General features: G+C 39.4%; 1 pseudogene; it reads left to right on the top strand.

Moving 5' to 3' along the window:
- LOC149212170 (phytochrome-like) overlaps nucleotides 1-14,047 on the top strand; it is a 126,873-nt pseudogene extending 112,826 nt beyond the window's left edge.
- Nucleotides 14,048-14,342: the final 295 nt, after the last annotated feature.

Genomic DNA, 14,342 nt, shown 5'->3' with positions numbered 1-14,342 from the left:
TAGGTGCAAGAAGAGAGCATACTTAAGAAACTATTAAACCAATAACTTTCTCTTTTCTGATCCTCCAAGTCACTCTAGGTGCAAGAGGAGAGCATACTTTGAGAGGTTATCAATTTCCTTCCTTGAAATTTTCTTGTTTTTCTTTTTTCTTTTTAAGAATTGGCTACCTAATTTCACTTCCCTGGCAATGACGCCAAAATGTTTGGTCAATTTAGTGATGTCTAAATTGCAACTTTTAAATGTCAACCCGGGGCTCGTAAGCTGATGAAGTGATGGGTACTGTATGTACTTAGGCAACTATTTCTTAAGCTTTTGTCGTTTTTAACTTTTTAAGTTTGTTTTCAAGTCTATTTCTCCTTACAGTGATGTGATGGAAATGAAATAAAGTGAGTGAGGTGTGTGTAATTGTGATGAGTTCTAGATGATTTCTTAAAGCTTAAAAGTAATCTACACGAAAGCTTTGAACAACAACTGAAGTGAAATTAACTCTTAAAGAAAAATTGAAAGCATCAAATAAAAGACCAATGGCATTGACCCAGTACCTATACTGCTGATAAAAATGAGATTGAAAATGACATCTACATTGACTTAAAAACAAGAGCAACTACTTTAATTCTTCAATGAAATCTCAAGCAATGTACAATCTAAGTGACAAATCACACTACTTAATTTTCCCTTAACCTTTCTACCTTCAGCTGGATTGATCATATAAGAAAGAGTTATGAGTGAGTTAGCAATATGAGTCTTAAACAAAATAACCAAGCTGCACTTAAATGATGTTCTGGCTCCTTGAAAAGTTAGTTGATTATGATAAAAGAGCCATTAAAAGACAAACAACTTGATAATCTATGAGCAGAAAATAAAGTGCAACTAAAGCAGTAATGCTAATGGAAATCAAAAACAAAGGTCAGCAGTTTAGATAAGACAGCCACAAGTGCCACTAGCTACAAAAAAAGAGTAAGAAGAAACTGTCCCGGGCACCTAAGAAATCTGCAAAAACATACTGATCAATCATGGAAAAGTGCAGAAATATAAATGGACAAAATTCAAAGTTATATACAACTATTGTACATGATCAAAGCATAGCAAACGAAAGCATTCTGTACAACTATTATACATAAATTGATAAGAAGAAATGCATAAAATTAAAAGCACTGTACAGGCCTTAAGTAAACAGGGGCCCTCTGCCTACTCTAGCCAGCTCAAAAATCAATTACACGCTCAAATGAAGAACAATCTTCTCATATATTACGTAGCAAAATGGAAAGTACAGTGGGGTTCAAAATTACATATCAGCAGCTAACTAATCAGCGTTCAGATACGCTTTATTTATAGCGGAAAAACCAAACTAACTTAATCACAAACTGCGCTATTCTAACAGCTGTGTGAAGAACACGTAATCTAACACAGTCCATGGATTTAGGTAATGGTCAAGGTGGGCATTAAATCTCTGGTTGGATTTGTGTTCCCCATCATCTGCGTGGCTGAGGAAGAGGCCAGCTATGCTTCACGTGCTCTAAATCGAACACGCAGAGCCGTGCCACCGCCAATAACCTTTGTTTGACCGAAGTTGCCCCCTCGTTGACCATGGGTGTTTACGACTGTTATGGATGAGCTGGAAGGACACACACCATGTCCTTGGTGCCACGCACTTGCCCATGTGGCCCTTATGACCGGAGGACACCTGGATCATGCCGTTTAACAAAACAGCTGCGGAAACTGCAGGTTTTGAACCAAAATTCTAATCCAACAACACAGTCATTAGCATAATTAATAAACCATGTAAAAGTCCTATAATACAATGATTTAAGCAAATTGATGAAGGAAATGAGTGATAAAGGAAGAAAATGAATGGAAAAGGAGGCCGAGAGGTTGTGAAAAGGAGTGCAGGTCTGAGGCTCAACAAGTAGATCCGTGCGGACACTAATCCCTGTAACAAAAATGGCGACTCCGCTGGGGAGAACTTACTTATAGTTTGTTTGTCTATTTGCTATTGTTTGTCTTATAAACACATAGACGGAGTCTGAAGACTAGCCAGATAGCCTTCGAACTGCACTTGTTTTACGAGTGCATAGTAGATCAAAGCTACTTCAGTCGATCTCCGGGATGTTTATGAGTTGAACAATCAATCTACAAACTCTCTATTTGTTTCTCTTAATGGTAGCTTAGAACCTTCATTTCAGATCCCCCTTATTTATCAAGCTTATTGGTCTTTTACACGGCTTAAAATACTGAACTAAACTGAAATTTGTGACCCGGAGCTAGTCAAAAGTCTCGTCACTGAGCCAGCGCAGGTTCTGAAGTGACCACCTGCTCTTAAGCGCAGTTCCCAAAGGGACTGCCTGCTCTTAAGCGCAGGTAGCCTGTGTAACAGGTGCGCTGGACTGTTGGAGCCTTTTGCCACTGATTTTGGCCCCCAGTTTCACTTCCTTCAGTTTTATTCTCTGTTTTTACAGCCTTAGATCAGTGTCCCTCTGTTCAGAAACATCTTTTCCTTGCATAAATTCCAACCCCAAATGTGCAAAGGACTGTTAGTGTTTTTCATTGTATTTTTATCATTTTCAGTCTCTCTTTTGCAAAAAGTAGTTTAATCAAGCTGTCGATTTGTGTTTGAAAAGTGTCGCTTTCAGCCATAGGCAGCCAAACACCCTTAAAAGTGTTGATTACATGCTCTACTTTTGCTTTTGATTCGAATTGGTGCATTTTAAAAGAGTCGCAAAGCTTTTTCTCGTTTTGAAAAGAAAAATTGTTGAGTGTTTTCCTACCCTCTCTCTTCTTCTATCTATTCATATAAAAGGAAATCAAGTTAGACTCTATTGTGATTTTGTTTCTAAGGCACTACCATTCCTTAGTGGGATAGAGTAGATCCGTGTGGACACTAATCCCTGTAACACTTAAGCGTTCCATTATTAGTGAATAGAAGCATAAAAACTCATCTCTTTCTAAAGATGAATAGGGCTTCACTTCAAAACCCGTGATAATCTTAAGACTATATATAATAGATTTAGTTAGGGGACTGATGATTCAAAAGCTTCACTACTGGTTGGTAGGCTACAGCCTGTGCCTTGCTACAATAGGCAGCTTGTGACTGTACTCTCATAAGGTCCAGCTACAGTATAGCTAGCAACCGTATAGGCTTACCTATAGCTAACCAATATAGCATAAAGGCTAATCTCAGTGAAAACCCCCTTCATTAAAACTCCCTCCTTTCTATCTGACAGGCCTTTGTACATTGTATATCTATTCAATTTATATGAAACAATTGCTACTTGGGTAAAATCATGAGTATTCCAAATATATGCCATTCTGACAAGTGCTTATTTACCATTATTAACTCCAAAACAATGTAATGTATAAGTGCTAGTTTCCATCCCATTTCTAAATAGGCACTTGTCAGAATGGCATATATTTGGAATACTCATGATTGTACCCAAGTAGCAATTGTTTCATATAAATTGAATAGATATACAATGTACAAAGGCTTGTCGAACAGAAAGGAGGGATTTTTAATGAAGGGTGTTTTCACTGAGATTAGCCTTTATGCTATATCGGTTAGCTATAGGTAAGCCTATATGGTTGCTAGATCTACTGTAGCTGGACCTTATGAGAGTACAGTCACAAGCTACCTATTGTAGCAAGGCATAGGCTGTAGCCTACCAACTAGTAGTGAAGCTTTTGAATCATTAGTCCTCTAACTAAATCTATTATATATAGTTTTAAGATTATCACGGGTTTTGAAGTGAAGCCCTATTCATCTTTAGAAAGAGATGAATTTTTATGCTTCTATTCACTAATAATGGAAAGCTTAAGTAGTCCTCAGAGAAACACTTTCACCTTCCTTCCTTGCCTATTATTATTTAATATATAAACATTATATATATTAATATCAACATTTTCTCTATGAAATTAATACAAACAATTTATGTTTCATTAATATGAATAATTTTGACATATAAGAGGTGTTGGTAAAAATACTAAAGGGGAGGAGGGGGTGGTGAATCAGTAATTTAAAACTCACTTAAACCTTTCAATTTGTTATTCAGGTATCTGTACACTAATGTCACTAAGTAAACCAACGTATGTATGTGACTATGATGAAGGAAAAAAACGTATACCCAGTTAACTAAATTTTCATATATTTCATCATTTAACTAAATTTTCATATATTTCATCATTTAACTAAATTTTCATATATTTCATCATTTATTCTACTTTAACTAGTGTATCATTACTTCATTAGCCTTTAATTAAATAGTAAACACGAGCAGTGAAAAAAGAATAAACCATCACACATAAGAAAAACAATGACACATGACGACACCGAGATTTTTAGTTGGAAACCCAATGTGGGAGAGAACCACCGTTGTTGTCGTCTCTGCTTCATATTTTATTATAAAGGAAAATATCTTACAATATTATATTACTGTAGACTCATACAAGTACACAGACACCCACTTATAGAAGGCTAAAACCATCTCTTGTTCTCCATCACCTACTGAAAGGGAGCTCCAACCCCCTGATCTCATTTACCAACACCCACCGGAAGGGAGCTCCAATCCCCTGATGTTGTAGATGTGATCCAAAAGATATATGAGAATAGAAATAACCCCAGAATAACAAGATAGAAATATATAGAAATTCTTCTTTATTATCAAAACCCTTAAGGTAGGGCAACACCATACATTCACTCCTTAAGGAAGGAGAACACTCCACAAGCCATATGCTTGTTCATACAAGAATACTTCTCTTCCTTCATATCTCTCCATGTGGAGTCTCTAGCCTCTATATAGGCCTCATACATACAATACCATGCATCATTACCATGGTTTCCTCATACCATCAACTAATACCATGGGCCCGTTACATTATTATTAACTACTTGTGGTCCCTTACATGACATGGGTTAACCACCTTATTTATTACTATGGCCCATCCCATTATTACATTATTACTTTGGGTACCTCCCTTGGTACCCCATATTATCCCCCCTAGGTATATAACATTCCACCCCCCTAAGCATGTTTCGTCCGCGAAACATGGGAAGAACACAAATAATAAGATCTACTCAAAAGAGTAGTCCACTGATACCATGCACGTGCATCTAGCCATCCAAGAGGAAGGTGAACCCTCGATCTTGCTGGTGCCTCGCTCGCTTGAGATGGAAGTTGACCGTGGCAGCTCTTCTGTGTTGATGTGCAGTGGGTGGATCTTCTCTCCTCGCGATCCGTCATGTGACGACTTGGTTTCCATCTTGATGGTTGTCTTGTTGGGTGATGTGGGTGATGATATGTTGAAGTTTTAATCCACGATGGCTTTTGCTTGACTTCACCCTGCTGTGGTGCCTGTTGTGGTGTCTTCTTTGTCAATATGACTTCAACCACTGAGCCCTCCTATGATGTATCATCACCTGTAACCTTTTCTTCTGCAGCCTCTGGTTGTGTTTGATTGTCGATCATCAAAGGCTCATCATCTGATATGTCAGTCCCTTGAACATCTTCTGTTTCAGCCTCCATGTGCTCTACCTGTTTATGGATGGAAATATCCTGTAATGTAATTTTCTTCCTTTTATACCATAGCTTTAGGAATTTCTTCTGCACATTAATATTGATAGTACCCACGGATTCCATCCAAGGGTATCCCAAAACAACATCCATGTTATCCATATCTGAAGCATGAAAATCACCATGAACCACATACTTATCCATAGAAAGTTTCAAATCCTTATAGATTTGAACATCTTTATCATCAACCTGTGTATGTTCAATTTGTTTTGCTGGGACTTGAAATTTTTTTGCCAAATTAACACTGATAACATTATGTTTACAACTAGGATTGATAGAAACAATGATCTTCTCTTTCTGAATCAATCCATGAATCTGCAATAAGGGTATACCCGTAGGAAGTAACCCTTTAGGTTCCCTAGTTTCCTTCTTTTCTGTAAAAATGAAATCTTTGCTAGGCAATGTGACCTGACGAGCTAACTGGCAAGCCTCCTTCCACGTGGAAGGGTGGTGACGTAGAACTTGAGCTTTGATGGCTTCTTTAAGACCGTTGATAAAACATTCCTTGAAGAATGCATCTGTGAGACCCTTAGTGCGGAAGGCTAAGGCTTCAAAAGCGGTAATATATTCCTCCACTGTACCAGTCTATTGGAGCCAAACGAGACGATGCAAAAAAGATTCTTCCTGTTCAAAGCGATCTAGGCCCGCCATCACAAAAATATTGGCGAAAAATTGAAATTGTCACAGTTTCGTCAATATTGCTCAGAATCCTTATTATGACCTGTTTTTAGAAATGGAACCCTCATTCTGCATCTGTCCATGTGATAGAAATTTTGATCCAGGTACTAGAATTCCAAATCTGCGCTGCAACTTTCCCGCCGTCACCCAAAATTGTTGAAAAAAGAGCTGATTTTAAATCAGCGATATCTTCCTCATCCGGACTCCGATTCGCCTAATTTTTTTTTTGAAATCAGGTGTTTTGTCACAAGGATTCCAGATCTATAATTGGATATTACAGATCTGGCACCAGGACGTCCAGATCTACGCCGCAATTTCGCTGGCCCTAAAAATTCTCTGCAACCCCACTGATTTTTAGATCAGCGATATCTCCTTCATCCGGACTCCGATTCAACCGATTTATTTTTTGAAATCAGCTATTTTTTCATAAGGAATACAGATCTGCAATTAGATTCTACAGATCTTGCACCAAAAAGTACAGATCTGATCTGCAAATTCGCCACCCGAGAAACCCTGCAAAAATGAAAAAAAAAAAAATCTCCACGGTTTGCCCAAGAAAGTGCTCTGATACCACTTGTTGTGGATCTAACCCAAAATATTATAGATCTGATATGAAAATGTAAAACAATACAAATAAACCCAGAAATAATATGAAATGATTCTTTATTGATATCAAACCCTTAAGGTAGGGCAACACCATACATTCACTCCTTAAGGAAGGAGAACACTCCACAAGCCATATGCTTGTTCATACAAGAATACTTCTCTTCCTTCATATCTCTCCATGTGGAGTCTCTAGCCTCTATATAGGCCTCATACATACAATACCATGCATCATTACCATGGTTTCCTCATACCATCAACTAATACCATGGGCCCATTACATTATTATTAACTACTTGTGGTCCCTTACATGACATGGGTTAACCACCTTATTTATTACTATGGCCCATCCCATTATTACATTATTACCTTGGGTAAATCCCTTGGTACCCCATATTATCCCCCCTAGGTATATAACACCTTATTAGATTTACCAACGACCACTAGAAAGAAGCTACGACTCCCTCGCTGAAGGCTCCAGCCCTCAACACCTCTATGGACCACATTTCATAATTTTTCATACTAGATCCACCTAACTCACAACATCAAACCTGTAGGCCAATTTTCATCATATTTTTAAACTAGACTTGTTAGCTCTGAGGTCCAATGCTGCTAGTTTGAAGACTAAAGGAAGAAGATGGTTTGCTTTCCTATCCTGGAAAGGTCCCCACACGGGCCATCACTCCACTTCCCTCCACCCCTCCACTTACATTCTATCCCGCTCATATCTCAACCTGACCATCACTTCATAACAAAACCCTCTTCCACCTTAGCCTTAAATAAAATAACCCAAAACCCCCCGAAAAGGCTTACTTTTTTGTCCATATTCACCCTCCGCACATTTCATGAGGACATCCCGTACCTCCGTATCCCCTTCACCATCAATCTGACGACCCACATTTCACCTGATCAACGAAATGTGTTGGATCGATCTCCGCCATTAGATCACTCCCGCTAGATCTAATGGCTGTCCCTCATATCACATGGGCAACTAGCGAAAGGAATGCCCACTTGATAAAGGCAGATTTTCTCTCTCCTCCACTGCTACGTGTCATCCGCTAAGTGGAATCGGGTGAGCTCTGAAACTTACCACTAACTCCCCGATGCTCGTTTGATGGAAAGCACTCCTGCCTCAGGAAACCACCCCCGACCATTATTCGTCGAGCACTTCTTTCACCCAATTACCATCAGATATATGCACCCGAGATCTAACGGTTCAGACTTAACCACTCCCACCATGGCTGTAAGCCTCATGCAATCGATCTCCTCCATCCATTCCTTTCGATCCGGCAGCCCTCGTTCATGACTGCTCCTATTTGTCCTTCACCACCCTACCATTACTCTTCCCGTCTAATGGAAACCACTCCTGCCTTAGGAAACTGCCCTTGACCGTTATTCACCGAGCACTTCTTTCCCCTGATTACCATCAGATCTGTCCACCTGAGATCTAATAGTTTAGACTTAACCACTCCCACCATGGCTGCAAGCCTCATGCAATCGAAATCCTCCGTCCATTCTTTCCGATCTGGCAGCCCTCGTTCATGACTGCTCCTGCCTGTCCTTCACCACCCAACCATTACTCTGCCCATCCGATGTAATTCATCCAACAGCTACCCGCCTGTCCTCCGCCATCCATGCACCTCGTATTCCACTTCCTATCAATTACCAGAGGAGGAAGGTGGTTGACTCTATTAGTATTGTAACAGTCAGGCTACTGAACTGAATTAACTAAAAGCATGGTCGAAAGAGGAAGGACACAGCATGATACAGACAAACAGAATTAAATAGTCATGGAGCCTCACAAGCACAATCAAGCCAACCACCTAACAGGGCAGCATTTTACTAGAATTAATTACCGTTTTCATGATGGAAGGAGAATTTTGTCCTTGTACGCAATCAGGCAGTTAAAAATAGTAGAAAGAGATTAAGACACCTCAAGCCCTAAAAAGCTGGAGAGCATTGTAAAGAGCTATAAATAGCTGAAAGTAAGATGTAATCAAGGTTCAACTTCTAGATACTATTAAGACCCTACTACTCAAGCTTCTCATCTTCATTCATCAGTAAAAAAAGCTTCTTTTGTTGTCATATGTTCAATATTCCAATTTCTCTTCTATTCCAAGCTTGCACTTGAACAGTCCATTCAGGTTTCCTTTATGTTCAATGCCAGATAACTGTCATCTTATCTCTGTGTTGATATTTTAGATTTTCAAGTTTCTTTACTTTCTGTAGTTGGCCATCATATGTTTGTGTTTGTATATGTTTGTATGGTTAGTATTCTTCATTCGTTCACCTAATCTACAAACTATTGAGCATTGGTGGTCTAAAGCCTTATAGGCTGAGGGTGTTCATGCATGTCTTGAGTAAAAACAAAGTCAAAACAGTTATCTAGCTTGATCCAAACCATCATCCATTCTGATAGTTCCAAGAACAATATCGAATATTATATGTTACCAGGCATCTCTGAGCCACAACCATAGGAGAGTTTCCTAGAGTAATGACATTAATTGGCATCATTGCTAAGGAAAGGAGATTGAAGCTCAGCTTCCCTGAGAGACGACATAGATCCAACTTTGATGATAGACAAAGCGTGGGCATTATTCTAGTTGTAATCATCTATCTGGTGACTCTACTAGAGGACGAACCTCTTGGCGAGTCCACTCCATAATTCTGGCTTAGTTTTGAAGGCATACTCGGAGAAATCCTCAGAAGCCACAAGTTGACCTAGTACCTGACCCTGAAAAGATAATCAAATAAAGAAAGGCTTTCTAGAGAGGAGCATCGGGTGCAGGTAAACCTAAACAATGTTATGTATATCTTCAAGAAAACCCTACGATAGAAAAAATACATGTTGAGAGTATAGTATCTAATAATAGCAGTGAAGAAAAAATCTTAGAGATATACAAAGCTCCTGATTCTTTAGGTTCTCCTTTTGTTGTAAGCCCAAAGGGAACCTCACCTCCTATCCATAATTCTCCTTTAATCTTATAAGTCACTCCTCAGTGCTCTGTCAGTCAAACTTCTAGTTCCCTTCTAGCCACCACAGCTATGGCAGGCCCATAAGCACCCACCGAAATGAAGAGAATTATAGCTGCTAGGTATGGACCTCTAGTACTGCTCGTTCCTTTGAATGCTATGCCTACTGGAGAATATCATAAATACATGCCCAATTTTACTGGGATAGAAGGGGTTGCGACTAAAGAACATCTTGAATCATTCTATAGATATGCTGATAATCTAGACATTAGTGAAGATGATGTATGGATGAGATTATTTGTCCAGAGCCTAGATGCGGAGGCTAGGAAATGGTTCATAGAACTGACCCCGAGTTATATAATAGATATTGAAGTATTAGATGATGTGTTCTTAAAGCACTAGGGGGATAAGAAGGATATCCTCTACTACCATATTGAGTTTGGGAACCTGAAAAGGGAAAATGGTGAGTCACTGTTTGATTTCAATAAAAGGTTTAACCGCATGTACAGAAAGATACCAGCTGAAGTGAAACCCACCCCTACCTCTGCTAAACTCACCTATGCCAATGCTTTTGATTTTGACTTATGTTTACTATTCAAAGAGAGAATATGTGCTACTTTGGCTGAGATGCGAGATGCAGCCTTGGAGGTAAAATCCAGCATCATGGCTACAGAGAAACTCAAAGGACATGCTGATCAAAGGAGACCGAGGGGAAAATCTTCATCATATTTAGATCCCAAGTTAGATAAGATGACCAAAATAATAGAGTCATTAGCCTCTGAAGTCTCTAAGCTAAAGATGGAACAACACTCTGGGAAAGGAAGAGATGCTAATGCCTTTACATTTAGAAATCCAAACCCATATAGAAGAACAAACGAGCAGTTGCAGGTTCCTTAGAGAAACAAAGATGTAAATGAAGACCAAAGGATGAAGACCCCCCTGCAAAATGTAGTCATGGATGAAGATCAGTATGAGGAAGACGATGAGATCCATTTTCTGGAAGGCAAGGGCAGTGCCTCTTTTTTAACCCTAGCTACATATGAAGAGTCACTATCCGAGGATGAAAACAGCCAAGAGTGGGATGGTGGGGCTATTATGCAAACTGATGACCAACACAGATACAATCTAAGGTCCAAGGTGAATACTACCCAACAAACCCCTGTTTAGAGGGCTATCGTCCCTACAATGCAACAAACTAACAAGAAAAAGCGGCCAACAGTTGATCCCATCATTCTCAAAGCTCCAACTCAAGGGATAAGAGGTCCTGACAAGTGCCCTTCTCCCTTTAGTTTTGAATCAGAAATCCAATAGCTGAAAATATCTGTAACTTTGATGCAACTAGTGAAGAATGAATCTTTTAAGAAGCCCATCCTTGAGGCCCTTGAGCTTAAAGCAACACAGGCATCCCATGACTATGTGAATTTGCAAGATGATAAACCAGCCGTTGTCCTCAACCCAATGATTGAACATACCGATGACAATTCCTAATCATTCTATGTCTCCTTGAACATTCATGACAAAACCCTTCACAATTGTCTGTTGGATACAGGTGCCAGTCATAATCTAATGCCCAAGACTGTCATGGAAGAGTTGGGCCTGGACATCACTAGGCTATATCATGACTTGTTTTCTTTTGACTCTAGAAAGGTGAAATTTTTGGGGTTAATCAAAGCTCTAGCCATCACCTTGTCTCTGCTGCCCATGAAGAGCATGATGATAGATATTGTGGTAGCAGATGTCCCCCCTAAGTTTGGCATGTTACTTTCCAGAGGATGGATTAAGAGGTTAGGTGGGACATTACAGAATGACCTATCCTATGCCATCGTCCCAGTCTTTGGAGGTGAAAGCAGGAGGTTATACAGAGAGGCTCAATTAGCTTATATCATCAGCGATGAAAGGGATCCTATTAATCATCCCATCTATGTTGTTGATACTAATTTTGGGTATTGTATTCTTCAAGTAGAAAAATCACAGCTGGCCTCCATGCAGCTTAGAAAGCCGGTTTGACATAGGAAACAGGAGGAAGGCCCACAAATCTGGGAAATGTTCTTTGATGGAGCTTGCTCTAAAGAAGCTATAGGAGCAAGTGTAGTTCTTGTATCTCCCACACAAGAATACATACATTTGTCTTTCAAGCTAACATTTCAGGTCACCAATAACATAGAAAAATATGAAGCCTTGATGTTAGGCTTAAACGTTGCTAAAGAAATCGGCATCAAAGATCTGAAAGTATTTGGAGATGCAGATCTGATTATTCAACAGGTGAACAAGACATTCCAATAAAAGCACCCCAGGATGAAGGCATACAGAGATGAGGTATGGAAGCTCAAGGATTCCTTCAATAGCTTTAGTATTTCATACATCCGTAGAGCTAAGAATTAGCTTGTTGATTCCCTTGATGTGTCTGCTAGCACTTTTATCCCTTCGTTGCCTCCTAAGTTGTCTTATGAAGTCCAAGTGAAATAGAGACCATCCTTGCCTGACAATGTCAAGTACTGGAAAGTCTTTGAAGATGATGATGAAGTCAATAGGTTTCTGTAGGTCATTGATGAATTCTCTGAAATGAAAATTGACCAAGAGAATGAGGCCATTGAGGAATGCAACCAATCCAAGCTGAGAGACAAAATTGGCCAGGATAGTATTGTGCAGCTGCCTAGTAATCATATACCCAAAGGGTTGGTCCCCTTAGAGAGTTTGTTTTATCATAACGATGTACCTTATAAACCTGCCAAAAGGAAAAGTGAGTCTATAGTTCAGGAACATAATATAGGGAGTCCAGCCCATCCAAAATATATCAAATTTTCAACTCACTTGTCCTCTGTCCAAAGCTTTAGTATTGCACCCTAATGAAACAATTTGCTGATTTCTTCTCTTGGGAATACAATGACCTTAGAACCTATGACACCAACATTATTCAACATAAGATTCCACTGGAGAAGAACACCATCCCCTTCAAGTAGAAATTAAGGCCGATTAACCCTCTCTTGTTACCTTTGATTGAAAAGGAGATCAAGAAGTTGCTAAATGCCAAAATCATAGTTCCCCTAAGGTACTCAAAGTGGATAGCTAATCTTGTGATAGTGAGGAAGAAGAATGGAGAAATCAGGCTTTGTGTTGATTTTAGGAATCTGAACAAGTGCTCTAAAAAAGACAACTACCCCTTGCCCAAGATGGAACATTTGCTGCAAAAAGTTTCAAGGGCTAGAGTCATGTCTTTCTTGGATGGATTTTCAGGCTACAATCAGATTGTTGTACACCCAGAAGATCAAGAAAAGACCGCATTCACTACTGCTTGGGGCACTTTCATGTACTCTAAGATGCCTTTTGGACTAATGAATCCTGGGGTTACTTTTCAGAGGGCCATGGACATAGCCTTCGTGGGTGAGAAGGACAAGTTTTTCCTTATCTATCTTGATGACATAATAGTTTTCTCTAGCAGTCACAAGGATCATTTATAGCATTTGAGGAAGGTGTTCCTAAAATGTAGAATGTTTGGAATTTCAGTAAACCCAAAGAAGTCACAGTTTGCTCTGGAAGAAGGCAAGCTTTTGGGGCATATTGTTTCTGCTGCAGGTGTCAAAATTGATCCAAAAAGAGTCCAAGCAATATAAACATTGTCCATCCCAAGGTCAAAAAGGGGCATTCAATCCTTCCTGGTTAAGATTAACTTTGTCAGAAGGTTCATTCCAAACTTTGCAGAGCTAGTGAAGCACATCACTTCCATGCTAAAGAAGGGATCAGAGATAAAATGGACAGAGGCAGCAAGAAGATCTCTCGAAGCCATCAAAAGAGCTATCATGGAATCTCCCACTTTAATCAGCCCAAAATACACCAAGGAATTTTATATCTTCTCTTTTGCCTCTTATGATATGCTTGTAGCAGTCTTGTAACAAAAAAATGGTGAAGATGTAGAGCACCCAGTGGCCTTCTTCAGCAAAACATTGAGAGATGTTGAATTAAGGTATGACCTTATTGAAAGGCAGGCATATGCTCTTATAAAGTCCTTAAAGGCATTCCGAATTTACATTCTACACTCCAAGGTGGTTGCCTACGTTCCCTCAGCTTCAATAAAGGATGTCCTAACCCAGCCAGATGTCGATGGAAGAAGAGCCAAATCGATTGCAAAACTAATAGAATTCGATATAGAGGTGAAGCCCACCAAGATTATCAAAGGCCAAGGTTTGGCCAAGCTTATGGCCAAGGAAGATTGCAGTCTACTGGACATAAATTGAATGAGCTTAAATTTAGATGGAGAACAAACAAAGGAAACAGTAGGAAAACATGAACAAAACCAGAGTCTGGCTGAGAATTTGGCCACTTCTGAGTGGTATTCTAGTATAGTTCATTTCTTATTAAAACTAGAAGTTCCTCCAGGGCTTAGCTTAAGTCAGGCGATGACCATTAAGCTTAGATAAGCTAAGTTTTTTATTAATAAGAACCTGCTTTATTGGAGGGACCCATCTGGAGTCCTCTTGAGATGTCTAGACAAAGAACAATCTGTGGAAGTTATGAACCAGTTTCATTCTA

Source organism: Pinus tabuliformis, chromosome 1_1 (assembly GCF_031772625.1).
Source record: "Pinus tabuliformis cultivar Carrire ecotype Pingquan chromosome 1_1, CPIR1, whole genome shotgun sequence".
NCBI classification, from domain to species: Eukaryota; Viridiplantae; Streptophyta; class Pinopsida; order Pinales; family Pinaceae; genus Pinus; species Pinus tabuliformis.
The sequence above is the reverse complement of the archived record's forward strand: the minus strand, read 5'-3'. Positions and strand labels throughout refer to the sequence as shown.